This window comes from Hemicordylus capensis, chromosome 5, assembly GCF_027244095.1.
Source record: "Hemicordylus capensis ecotype Gifberg chromosome 5, rHemCap1.1.pri, whole genome shotgun sequence".
NCBI classification, from domain to species: Eukaryota; Metazoa; Chordata; class Lepidosauria; order Squamata; family Cordylidae; genus Hemicordylus; species Hemicordylus capensis.
In genome coordinates, this window is record NC_069661.1 from 187,203,684 (window position 1) to 187,217,751 (window position 14,068).

Here is a 14,068-nt window from a genome sequence, read left to right on the forward strand (position 1 = left end):
CGGCACAGCGGGAAAGTAACTTGCGTAGGGAGCAAGAGGTTGCTGGTTTGAATCCCCGCTGGTATGTTTCCCTGACTATGGGAAACATAGTCTGTTTCCCTGACTATGGGAAACACCTCTATTGGGCAGCAGTGATATAGGACAATGCTGAAAGGCATCATCTCATACTGCGTGGGAGATGGCAATGGTAAACCCCTCCTGCATTCTACTAAGAAAACCACATGGCTCTGTGGTTGCCAGGAGTCGACACCGACTCAATGGCACCACTTTACCATGATCTTGGAGTTCACATGACTGCCAATCAGTGCTCGATCTAAAATTATTTCATCTGTGTGTGTAATTAGTTTTGTTCTGGTTGGCAGTCACAAGACAATGTGTGCTTGTTAAGATATCTAATAATTAGATAAATACTAGGAGAATTTTAAAAAAGACAGGTTGCTTTTTAAAAGAATGGCAGATAGTGGAATAGAAGTGACGAGCAGAAGCCTAATTAACAAATTAAAAAGTAAACAAGTCACTGAGTTTTAGATGTCATACACCCTCAGTTCTTCAAGGATTCATATATGAAAGTGCTGATCTTCTAACAAAAATATATGCAAATGTTCACTACAACTGTCCTCTTGACTGGAAACCTGGAAAGTAGCCATGCAAATTTATAAATTTTTAAAAGGGGATCCACATAGGAGCCAGAAAATTATAGTCCAGTTAGCCTAACATCTAATCTGGATAAATGGGTGGAACACATGATTAAAGATGAGGAAATAGAAGAACATTGTCAGAATGATTCTGACAAAGAATCAGCATGGTTTCTGCAAAGGGAAGTGCTGCCTCATAAACCTTTTAAACTTATTTGACAGCACTTAACAACAGTGAACCATAGAAACAATCCAGTAGACATTACATACTCAGACTTCTAAAAACCTTTTCAAAAGTCTCTTAACAAAGGCTCCTGAATACTTAGTAATCATGGGATAAGAGGGCAGGTTAAAAAGGAAGTAGAAGGTGAAAATAAATAGACAATTATCTCAATGGACAGAAGTAATCAACGTGTTCCTCCTAGGAGGAGGAGCAGTGAGGTGACCAAGTCTGTGGATGACACCAAATTATTTAGATTATTAATTTATTAATTATTTAGGACTGCTACATGTTCCAAAAAAGATCTCTCTAAGTTTTATTTAATTTCATTCATTCATTCATAGGATATTTTTACCCTGCCATTTGTAGAATAGCCCCAAGACAACAAAGGGGAGCCATGATAATGGTTTATAAAATTATGTATGCTGTGGGGAAGGTTGATAGGAAATGGTCCTTCCTTCCTCTGCCATAGTACTAGATCTTGGGGCCATTCAATGAAATTGATAGTCATTAGATTCAGGAGAAAACTGAACCTACTTCTTCTTCTTCACACATTCTTCACTACCACAAGGTGTGGCAATAGCTACAGACTTCACTTTTAAAGGGAATAAAACAAATTTACTGGGGGGAAGCTCTATCAAGAGCCATAGCAAAGATAACCAAATGGAACTTAAATGTTCAGTTAATATGCCATTGAATACTAGTTGCTGAGGTGACAACTATGAGGACTGCCCTCACCAGGGGCGTAGCAAGGTTGGAGTGGGCCCAGAGACAAGATTTTAAAATGGGGCCCCCCCACTCAAAGTCCAGGGCCTCCGCACACCCCAGGCCCCCAAGGATTTAAGTCTGATATTCCAAAATAAGTATGCTGCCTGGAAATACATTTCACTGAATACACACACGCACACGTCACAATATATAGTGATATACATTGAGTACTATACATTTGTTTTACTTTTAATGCCTAGAACACACTAGAAAGATGAATGATTAAAATGGGCCCCTCGCTGCAGATTAGCAAAGGAGACTTTCAACCATGCAGGGTGAGCCTATGTTTGTTTTCTCAGAATTCTGAACAAATTCAGTCAAGTTTGATTCCAGGAGGTTTTTCACAGGAGGCTTTTAAAGCCCTTTTACACACCTCTCCTCGGGAATAGAGGTGCTGCATTCACATGTTGGTCAGATTTACCCTGAAGTCCCTGGAAGTTATTGGGGAGCAGTTCACACACAAGAAAAATAAAATAAAATAAAAGCACAAGACATGCTTCACAGTTCTCACTCAGACCTTCTGGGTTGCAAAACAACTTGAACATAAGTGCATTTATAAATGAACGAATAAAATAAATATAATACTGTTTCTTCCAGAAGTTTTTGTAATTTTCTGCCATGAAACAAGCCACTTACAGGACTTTTTAGATAGTTTTTTTTAAGCCAGCAAATTTTCCAAGCTGTTTAAAAATAAATATTCAGAGACTTCTCAGTCCCCCCCATTTCAAAGCCCTATGGCAAGCAGATCCCTATATATCTGGGGGTGGGGGGGTGGGGAAGGTAACCACAAAAAGGAGTTCACACTCTACCTGGCAGCAGGGGGTCTTCTGCTGCAGAGAACAGTGGAGGCCTCTCTGGCTGCCTCCTCCTTCCTGGCTGGCTTGGGCCCTACTGGAGTTCAGGCTTCACAGAGGCCTACACCAGACCTCCATGGAAGCCCCGCCCACCCGCCGATCAGCTGAGAGGCGGGAGAAAAGGAGCTCTTTGCAGCTTGCCTGCTGCTTCGATTGCGGGCCAGCAGAACAAGCAGGAGAGACGGCGAAGAGGGCAAGTGGCTGAGGGGCCTTGGGGCTGGGCAGGGGGCAATGGGGAGTCACGTGAGGTGCCCCTGGGGTGCCCCTCCAGGCAGTGGGGCCCCCAGACAACCGTCTCCCCTTGCCCGATCGTTGTTACGCGCCTGGCCCTCACGCACTGGTTGTGGGCATCCTGGAAGCATCACTATGATAAGCAGGATGTGGACTAGATGAACAACATCTAGATAGAGCCCAACAGGGCTCTTATTTTCTTAAAAGTTAAATAATTTACCCCATTAAATTTACCAAAAAAACCCAGCAAGACATACTTTCAAGATTGTTTACTATTCTACCTTTTTAAAAAGAAGGCACATGTTTACCAACATAATTATGCTTACAAGCATAGATTTACTTTCAGTTCTTATATCTTTTCAATTCACCAGTCATACACATACATTTTAGTATTATCAATTTGATTATTTTCCATTACATTTATGTATGACTACATCATGATTTTTCCACAATTCCAGTGGACCAAAACCAGTTTATTTTCCTAAATTGCCAGTTTTTAATATAGCAGCTTGGAATATGCTATGCTCTTTCAGCCAAATGTTCAGTCAGTTGTAAATATCACCAGCAAAACCTCTAATTTAATCAAACAGCAGCACAAAACTACTAACTTTATACAATGGCCTTTGAGAATGGAGACATCAGTGGTTTTTTTTAAATTATTTTTTTAAAAAGACCTTCAAAGAAATTATGAGAACTAGTTTTCTGAGGATGACCTATATGAAACTGAAAGTCAAAATTCTGCATAGAGACTTGACTTGGGGGGAAATGCTTCAGTTTAGCAAGCATTTTTCTCACATCAACTTTTACTGGTGCCATTGTTTGAAACCTTTTGTAAATTGGTAGCTGAATAAAAAGACTGCTGCATCGATCTCACAGAATATGATACATTTATGCAATAAATCAAGACAGTCAGCCTAGTCCAGACCTTAATCCAATATGCACAGAAAACTGCCAGCTAGCATGCATTTCTACTACAAAACTATAAATTTGGGGCAACTTGAGGCTCACTAATGGGCAGAATGGATGGTGTTTGTGTTCAGGTCTGGTGGTTTACAGTATTTTAGAACCTTTCCCATCTGAAACATCTATATCATCTCAAAATAATTTAGATTAGTGCTAAAAAAATTTAAAAGATGTCTTGGCTATGACTCAATCGTGCAGCTCTGCACAGGAAGTGGGGAATCCACAGCTGTTCAAGAAAGAGGAAGAAACCTTATGAACTTGCAGAGCTCTTTCTATAATAGCCAACAATGGAAGCTTCTTGTATGTACAGAGTTATAATGATGGCCATCATACGTACTTGCTTCTCAAAAAGATATTTAGCATTCTCTAATTCCCTAAAACAGATAAGTAGTACTTAATTCTTAAGTAATGTCTGAATTATTACAGGTGAACTGAGCAAAATAGATGGGCCTTTCATTTGGATTATTGAAAAGACTCTTAGAAATAATTGAGATAACACAAAAGTGAAAATTTCTGGTCACCATATCTTAATAAAGACATTATAGAACTGGAAAAAGTGCAGAAGAGGGCAACCAAAATGATCAGGGGCCTGAGGCACCTTCCTTATAAGGCAAGGCTACAGCATCTGGGGCTTTTTATTTTGGAAAAGAGGCAACTATGGGGAAACATGATAGAGGTGCCTAAAATTATGCATGGAATAGAGAGAGTGGACAGAGAGAAATTTTTCTCCCTTTCTCACAACACTAGAACCAGAGTCATCCCATGAAACTGAAGGCCAGGAAATTTAGCCAGATCTATCAATGGCTACTAGTTTGGTGGTTATAGGCCATCTCTAGACTCAGAGGCAAGATGCCTCTATATACCGGTTGCAGGGGAGCAACAGCAGTAGAGAAGGCATGCCCTCATCTCTTGCATGTGGGCTTCTCAGAAGCATCTGGTGAAACAGATGCTTCTGAGATGCACTGTCTGAAACAGATAGGCCTTGCTGCTGCTTGGTCAAGCAATGTTGTACATATGAAAATCTTAAAAACAACTTCAAGCACAACTGAGGGCTTTATGTCATATCCATCTATTAAAAAACAAGTTCTAGTGAGCCTACTTTCCTTTCACTGTCTCTACAACTGGACAAAATTTGGTTCAAATAGAGTCCACAAGTTAGATCCCTTGCACCTCAAATGTTCATGCGTCCACTATCTTGGATTGAGGTGGATTTGATTGATTGATTAAGTGCTGTCAAGTTGGTGTCGACTCTTAGCGACCACATAGATAGATTCTCTTCAGGATGATCTGTCTTCAACTTGGCCTTTAAGGTCTCTCAGTGGTACATTAAATGTTGTTGGAATCGAGTCCAACCACCTTGCTGCTGGTCGTCCTCTTCTATTTTCTTCAACTTCCCCCAGCATTATGGACTTCTCAAGGGAGCTGAGTCTTCGCATAATGTGCCCCAAGTATGGTAGTTTGATTCTGGTCATTTGTACCTCCAGTGAAAATTCTGGATTGATTTGTTCTATGATCCATTTGTTTGTTTTCCTGGCTGTCCATGGTATCCTCAAAAGTCTTCTCCAACACCAAAGTTCAAAAGCGTCAATGCTTTTTCTATCTTGCTTCGTCAAAGTCCAGCTTTCGCATCCATAGTGTCACAGGGAAAACCATTGTCCAATGATTCTGATCTTTGTAGATGTAGACACGTCACGGCATCTAAATATCCTTTTTCCAAGGCTTTCATTGCAACCCTACCAAGTGTTAGTCTGCAGCATATTTCTTGACTGCTGGATCCTTTACTGTTGATGGTCGATCCTAAAAGGCAGAAGCTATCCACCACTTCAATGTCTTAATTATCAATTCTGAGGCTGGTTGCTGTACCCATTGTCATTAGTTTAGTCTTCTTTACATTTAACTGTAGTCCCATTTTTCACAGTGCTCCTTGACCTTCATTACTAGAGTGCAGATCATCTGCATTCTCAGCTCTCAGAATGGTGTCATCAGCGTAGCGCAGGTTATTGATGTTTCTTCCTCCAGCTTTAAAACTACGCTCGTCTTCTTCCAATCCAGCTTCTCTCAGTATATGTTAAGCATATAAATTGAATAAAGAAGGAAAATGTATACAGCCTTGTCTTACTCCTTTGCCAATCTGGAACCAGTCTGTTTCACCATGTTCCGTCTGGACTGTGGCTTCCTGTCCTGTGTATAGGTTTCTCATGAGAACAATGAGATGTTCTCAGACACCCATTTTCCTAAGGATATTCTACAACTTGATATGGTCGATGCAATCAAAGGCTTTTCTGTAGTCAATAAAGCACATAATGACTTCTATCTGGTATTCTTTGGCTTTCTCAATTATCCAGTGTGCATCAGTGAGCTCTTGTTCCTCGGCCTTTTCTGAAACCAGCCTGAACATCTGGCATTTCCCTTTCCACATAGGGCTCTAATCTGTGTTTGATGATCCTGAGTATTATTTTGCTAGCATGTGAAATTAAGGATATTGTGTGATGGTTTGCACAATCTGTTAAGTCTCCTTTCTTTGGTATGGGTATGTAGACTGACCACTTCCAATCAGTTGGCCACTGTGTCGTTCTCCAAATTTGTTGGCATAGTTTGGTTAGAGCCCTGACTGATTCTTCTTCTGTTGCCTGCCATATTTCTGTAGCTGTTCTATCAATTCCTGTAGCCTTCTGACTTGGTAATGACCGGAGTGCTGATCTAACTTCATCTTCCCACACTAAAGGTTCTTGCAAGTAGGGAATATCTTCTAGAGTATCTTGGATATTGATGTCCCTGCTGTATAGGTTTTCAGTATACTCATTCCATCTCTGTTTGATCTTCTCTGAATCAGTTACTATTCGTCTTTTGTCATCCTTTAACATACCAATTCGAGGTTGGAAACTCCCTCTGATTTCAGATATCTTTTGGAAAACTTGCCTTGTTTTTCCGTGTCTGTTTCCATCCTCAAGGTCTTTACAGATGTCATTGTAGTATTGCTCCTTATCTCTTCTAACAGCTTTCTGAAATTCCCTATTAAGTACCTTCCTGAGGTCTTTATCTTTCTTTACTTTGGCTTCTCTCCTCTTTTGGGCAATTTCCAACATCTGTTCTGACATCCATTTTGCTTTCTTCTGTTTCTTGGTCTTTGGCAGTCTCTTTCCACATTCATCCTTAACAACTTCTTTGATTTCATTCCACAGTTCCTCTGGTTCCCTATGGGGTGAATTACATCATTACAAACTAGATTATTGAGGTGTCCCTGTGTGTCACTCACTTCAACTGTACCAAATTTGGTTCAAATCAGTTAGACAGTCCTCACGTTAGTGCACTTGAGCCTCAAAGGTTATCATGTCCATCATCTTGGACTGAAGTGGATGACATCAGCACAAACTAAACCACTGGGGCATCCCTATGTGTCCCTACAGCTGAACCAATTTGCTACAAATCACAAGTGGTTCACAAGTTAGCCCACTTGTGCCTCCAAAGTTTACACGTCCACCATCTTGGATTGGATGACATAATCACAAACTACATTGCTGAGGTGTCCCTACAACTGTACCCAGTTTGGTTCATATTGGTCCAGACGTTGCGAAGTTGATAGTGGGGGACACACGGACGGACACACGGACACACACATGGAATGCTGGGTGATCTCATAAGCCTATTGGAAAGTAGGCTAAAAAGAAAGAAAGAGAAAATAAGAAAGGCTAATTTTTGTTTTATGTCTTTTAAAATTTGTTGTACACCACCCAGGGCTTTTGGATGGAGCAGTCTATAAATGAAACAAACAAATAAATGAGATTGGTTTCTGTCTGCCTATACATTTCCAAAATGGAAGGAAATGTATGTTGGCCTGAAATAAAGAAGAAACACAGAGATAAAAACCCTCTTCAGACATTACCCAGAGTACCCAGAATGTTGGGGGCAATATGCTAAAATCATTGTAAACCGCTTAGAGAGCTCCGGCTATAGAGCGGTATATAAATGTAAGTGCTATTGCTATTGCTATTATACAACACCAACAGAAGTGTACTGACAAACCCCGTCCACCTCCCAATGTGTTCCATAGTGCTATCTCCTGGCTGACCCTGAGTATAGCATTTGTCTTTGTAAAGTAAAGTAAAGTGTGCCGTCAAGTCAATTTCAACTCCTGGCACCCACAGAGCCCTGTGGTTGTCTTTGGTAGAATACAGGAAGGGTTTACCATTGCCTCCAGTATGAGATGATGCCTTTCAGCATCTTCCTATATCGCTGCTGCCCGACATAGGTGTCTCCTATAGTCTGGGAAACATACCAGTGGGAATTTGAACCGGCCTTTTGTTTGTTAGTCAAGCATTTCCCCACTGCGCCATTAGGTGGCTGTACTCAGGCAGAAATCCTCCCTATGATAGGCAGCACTGGGGGGGGGGGGTGTCAGCGAGAGGAGAGGTTACAGACTGTGTCAGCACAGGGGTAGGGCTTAACTGGTTGTTCCTCATGGCATTGTAACTGTGTATGCATATGCCTAAGAGAGCTAACTGATATTCACAATCTGCCATACTCTACCATCTCTGATATACAAGGGGACAGAACAGTATACATTCTTGAATCGCTTGCAGGTATATCTGTACACACCTATATTTTCTCTTGCTGTTATTTATTCATGATTTTTATCTGGCCTTGCCTTGAAATCACATGTTTGTGGTTCCAAGAAAGCAGTAAACATGAAAATAGCTGGCTTTTATTTAAAACAACATGACAGTGACAGTTCCCTGTCCAAATCTGTCATTGCAATTATATCACAATCATACGCTAGGTTTTCTAACTGCTTACAAAGTATGCAACATCTCAATTTATTCAGCTATCATTAACATCCCACTCTTCCATCTCTAAGGACAGACACATCCAGGATGCCTGTTAGCTTAATTCTAGGCTCTGGGGGAACATTTCCATTATAACTGAATTTGGAAAATTGTTCAAAATACCATTGTCTCTGAGAATGAACTCATTTCATTTACATTCAAGCTGGAATTAAATTGAGATGAGAAGGGGGCACAGAGGCTCCCTCCGCCCTTTACAAAGCTGAGGCATGCTGTCAGTTTCAATTTCATGCTGAGTAAGAATGATACCTTTGATCGACATGTCATGCCAATTCTTGATTTCTTGCATTTAAGGCACCCTGCTCATGAATTACTTGCTGTAGTCATTGCCTATTTGCTGTGTCAAGCCTTGCCTTAAGGCAACAAATTTAGGTCCTTGTTTTTAATGAAGGCACACATTTCTAAGAAAGGATGCATGCGTGTAGATTGCTGCATGCATTTTATAAGCACAGAGAAAATTGCATTTCAGAGATAGTATGCATCCAATTATAAGGAAATGACTTATAAGGAAATGACTTATAAGGAAATGAATTATAAGGAACAAGATGGCAGTATATTGGTGTAATAAAGACAACCTCAATTAAAAGTTACAATGGGAAAGATACAGTATAACATACATTAATAGCTTTTTCAAAATCTAAATACAGAGTGGAATGGGAGATATAGGAAGTTATTGTTATGTAAAGACTAATGAATGATTTCTCCTCTAACAAGCAAGGCTTTGATCAACGGTATCCAAGAACTAGCATTAAGAAGCAAAAACATTTCATATAAGCTTTACAAATGGCCTATTTTGGAAAACTCCTTTTAATCTTCTGTGTCTTCAAGCAATTCTATCAAACACAAACCCAAAAGCCTTGTTGTTTTTTTCAAAAGCAATTTTCAGGTTCAGCTCCATGGTAGTTCTTAACCTCCAGCTTGTCAAATAAGTTTAAAAAATAACAAGCAAAAAAACCTCCTCTGCTCACTTTTTCTATGCCTATTAGCATTTCATGTTCCCTTCATTTCTAAGCATATATCATCCATCCATTATTTTCAAAAACAGCTTCAGCACTATGCTACTGTACAGAGAGTCTGGACACTATTTCATCCAGCAAACTGTTGATGTGAAGAAGCTCATTGGGCAATTTAGTCAATTTTGCCCTCTTAGTACAAACAAGTAGTTTGTGGTCATGAAAACTTCCAGGTCCCTGGTGTGAACCATTGCATACAGATTGGCATGGAACCCACTTGGCATGGAAGTCACTCATCTATCCAGTCAGCAGCCAGTTGGTACTTTCAGATTATATCCCTTCAGCACCAGTATAACATCAGCTTTTATGATTCTGTGTTCAGATAGTAAACAGTCTGACCAGCCCTCTTTCTGCTGCAGAAAATCAGCCAGGAGCAGCAAGAGCACTTATGTGACTCCAGAGGATTGCTACACATGTATACTCACTTAGTATCTGCAGTGAAGGCATGAAGCTCTAGATTTCATCAGCTAGGAATAATTATTAGGTTTGCAAGAAGCTGTAAAGACCACATATGTTCATGCTTGGGTGAAGAAAATAGAAGTTTATACTTATGTGAAGCAACTTCGCTTTGAAGCTACCTATGGACCATTGACTGTGTTTTAAAAACACAAAAAAGAGTCAGACATGAGAATGCAACAGGAAACGCATAGTATGTGACTTCAGAATATTCCTGTGTGTTTCTTCAGTATATTTACAATGATACTAGCCGAAGTCATAGTTACAGATTGACTTGTGCCTATGGGTGTGTTTTTCTACTGCGAACGTGTGTGGGTTTGAAATATAGCAAGCAATTATTGGCCACGAGCTGTGCCATTTATATTAATATTGCTGTTTAGATATTATCTGTTTTGTACATACAGCTTTTAAGAAAATCGAATATATTTTATAATGTGCTAAGTGCACTTTTTATTCAATAATATTATTGAATCAGGTATAGCAGTTTCCATTCCCCCCCATCCCCATCTTGTGCTTAACAGAGCTGAGGGTCAGGAGCATTTTGAATCCACAAATTGAAATCCTGTACACCCACCTAATGGCGCAGCGGGGAAATGACTTGACTAGCAAGCCAGAGGTTGCCGGTTTGATTCCCTGCTGGAATGTTTCCCAGACTATGGGAAACACCTATATTGGGCAGCAGCGATATAGGAAGGTGCTGAAAGGCATTATCTCACACTGCGCGGGAGGAGGCAATGGTAAACCCTTCCTGTATTCTACCAAAGACAACCACAGGGCTCTGTGGTGGCCAGGAGTCGACACCGACTCAACAGCACAGCTTTACTTTTTCTTTATAAAGCCCTAAACAGTGTAGGCTCCAGGTATTTAAGAGAACATCTTCTTCGCCATGAAACCCACTGCTCATTGAGATCATCAAGAAAGATCCGTCTGCAGTTGCCATTGGCTTGTCTGGTGGCTAGTTGGGGACAGGTCTTCTCTGTTTCTGCCCCAAGGCTTTGGATTGTGCTCCCTATTGAAATAAGAGCCTCCCCATCTCTGGCAACTTTTAAAAGAGCAGTTAAGACACATCTGTTCACCCAGGCTTTTGATTAGACACTGTTTTAATAGGTTTTAACATTGCTTTACATTTTAAATTATTGTAGTGTTTTTAAGCTGGCAAGGGCGTGCGGCTGCCACCCTGAAAAAAATTTTTTTTGTGGGGAAGGGGGGGATGGGGGGGTCATGGCACTTTTTGGCACCCCCCGTGACCCACCAAGTGACGCCCAGGGCACGTGCCCTGCCTGCCCCCCCTATAGTTACGCGTCTGACAAGAGAAGACACTGAAAGAATACCAAAAGATGACAAAGCAAGGAAGCCAAGGCAAGCTAAAACATTTCTAACACATCTTTCAGTTAAAAAACCAAAACCAAAACCAAAACCAAGGTGTTTCCAAATTTCAAAAAGCGACATGGTGTGACTTAATTTTAATCAAGGAAGCTGATCTGTTAAGATGGGAAAACGCTAATTTCAAATAGAACCATAGGAACATAGGAAGCTGCCATATACTGAGTCAGACCACTGGTCTATCTAGCTCAGTATTGTCTTCACAGACTGGCAGTGGCTTCTCCAAGGTTGCAGGCAGGAATCTCTCTCAGCTCTATCTTGGAGAAGCCAGGGAGGGAACTTGAAACCTTCTGCTCTTCCCAGAGCGGCTCCATCCCCTGAGGGGAAGATCTTCCAGTGCTCACACTTCTAGTCTCCCATTCATATGCAACCAGGGCAGATCCTGCTTAGCTCAGAAGACAAGTCCTGCTTGCTACCACAAGACCAGCTCTCTTCTCCTGTGATCCATGAATGAATGCATCAAATGTAGTATTTGTCATTAAAGATGTGCACCAAACATTTCGGCGCCTCTAATTTGAAGAGCTGAAATGCTTTGAGCTGCCTCAGTCAAATGATTTCAGTGGGTGGCAAGTGGGCAATTTAAAAGAAGAAAGGAAGGTCTTACCTGCCACTCCGTCACTCCTCTGCCATCCCACTGCGGTGCTGTCAGTATTACATGCTATGCTGCGTGACTGAAGTGCTGCTCCCAGCAGCCTGCGGGTGACGTCGACACATAACTGGCACCTGTGCAGGTGCGGATACCATTTGCGTGGTCAGCAACACCATGCAAATGGCATCTGCACATGTGCAGATGCCATTTATGCGCCCACATCACCCACGGCCTGCTGGGAGAAGCATTGCAGCGGTATGGCATGGTCTTTAATACTGATAGTGCCATGGTGGGGTGGGGTGGGGTGGGGCAGCAGATAAGACCTGTCTTCCTCCTTTTAAAGTGCCTGTTCTCCACCTCCCACCCCCCTGGATGTGCAAGAAATACTTCATGCCATCCTCAGTGTCAGGGTTTCCAACACGGTGTTGGCAGAAATCGGGACAGAGACTCCAAGGGGGTGGGGGCGGGGGCATGGCCACCTAGGGGCAGGGATTTAAAAGAAACTCGTAAAGCAGGATGGTTAAACTCTTAACTCTCTCCTGCTTCCCAAACTATGAAAGGAACGGCTGCTCTCTGGGGCAGGGGGCAGGGCTGGCTGGGGCAGGCAGCATGCTGGTGAGTGGCTGGAGAGCACTCACCACCATGGCCGCCGGCCACTCACTGGCTGTGACTACAGGAGGAGGGAGGGAGGGAGGGAGGGTGGTCAAAAGACTCCCTTCCTCAGCCCTGCCTTCCTCCAAACAAGGCAGACAGGCCGATTTCAGGCTTCTGCGCATGCTGTGCTCTCCAGGCATTCTTCTAGCAGCAGCAGCGCCCCTGTCGCCACTCGCCAGCACGCCACCCGCCCCTGCCCGCCCTGGCTCCTGCCCCAGAGAGCAGCCATTGCTTTCATTGTTTGGGAGGCAGGGCAGCTCTCGCCGCCATCCTGCTCCGCCCCTGCTCAGTGGCAGCTTCAAAAGTTCTTTTTTAAAAATTCTACGGTGAAAAAACAACCGATATGTGTGAGAACCTCAATATGTGTGAGACAGCCACAAGAAGTTTTGTTTCCAAAACCTGAATAAATTGACCGTAGAAAGTGCTTTGTTTTCAGGTTTAATGGGGTGTGTGTTTTTAAACTTTGTGTGTATTTTTACATAAATATTCAGTTAAACACAACAGAATATTAAGTTGGCGAAAACAAACATTAAACTAATAAAGTATAACTTTATACATAAAACTGAATACACTCCATTTCCCATGGTAAATGTTATGTGGGTTATGTGTGTATCTGCTGTATATTGGGGATAGAAGTTAGGCATTTTAGTTAAAATGCAGTGGTTGTGTGTGTTAATATTGTGTCAATTATAATTTTGAACAGTTTGTGTAATAATATTTATTGCATACTAATAATAGGCTACACACTATTAATTTGTACATGCTTGTTTTCCAAGCTATTGTAAAAAATTTTAATTTTTTTTTACAATTTTAGCTTTGCAATTAAATGAATAATTTTAGTGAGCAGGAAACTCTGATCTCAAATCACCATGGCATCTGCAGCAGCAACAAAAACTTGTTGATCATAAACACAGTATTCCAACTGTGGTTTGCCAATGTGAACAACTTCAAAGCCCAGAAAGAATGAAATGGAGCTATCTGACTGATGGTTCTGATTATCAAAATTTTGCTCAATGCATGGTGGAACACCACAAATTTGATGCTTTAAAGTTTAAAGTAAACTTTAGCAAACATAATGATGGGTCTAAAAACTGAGACAAACATAGCATCACATTCAGCTCACAACACCACATTTACCAGATCTCACATCTTACATGACAAATAAGGAACATGAAGCTCTGTTAAAATTATAACATTAAATAGTGCAGATACTGAAGCCAAAGCTCCTGTGATGCAGAAGAAAAAAGAAAACCAACAGAGGCATCAATAGTAAAATTTAAATATCAAGTGAGAAAAGTTGTGACAGTTATTACAACCAAGAGTCTTGCAGCATCTTAAAGATTAACAGATTTATTTCAGCATAAGTACCATGTGCTGCAGTCCACTTAAGCAGGTGCATAAAATGTCATTTGCAGTCGGAGTGTGTGTGTGTGTGTGTTTACGGACACACACACACACACA

General features: G+C 41.4%; 1 protein-coding gene across 11 annotated transcripts in view; it reads right to left on the reverse strand.

The window, feature by feature from the left end:
• GRIP1 (glutamate receptor interacting protein 1) overlaps positions 1–14,068 on the reverse strand; it is a 541,298-nt gene that overhangs the window by 247,925 nt on the left and 279,305 nt on the right. The window contains exon 1 of one of the 11 annotated variants that reach the window (XM_053252580.1): positions 2,433–2,662. The exons of 8 other annotated variants lie outside the window; for them this stretch is intronic. The gene's annotated coding sequence lies outside the window, so the exon portion shown is untranslated. Of the gene's footprint in view, positions 1–2,432; positions 2,663–14,068 lie in introns of those variants that run through there. 2 more of the 11 variants (XM_053252581.1, XM_053252584.1) reach the window with 2 other exon arrangements.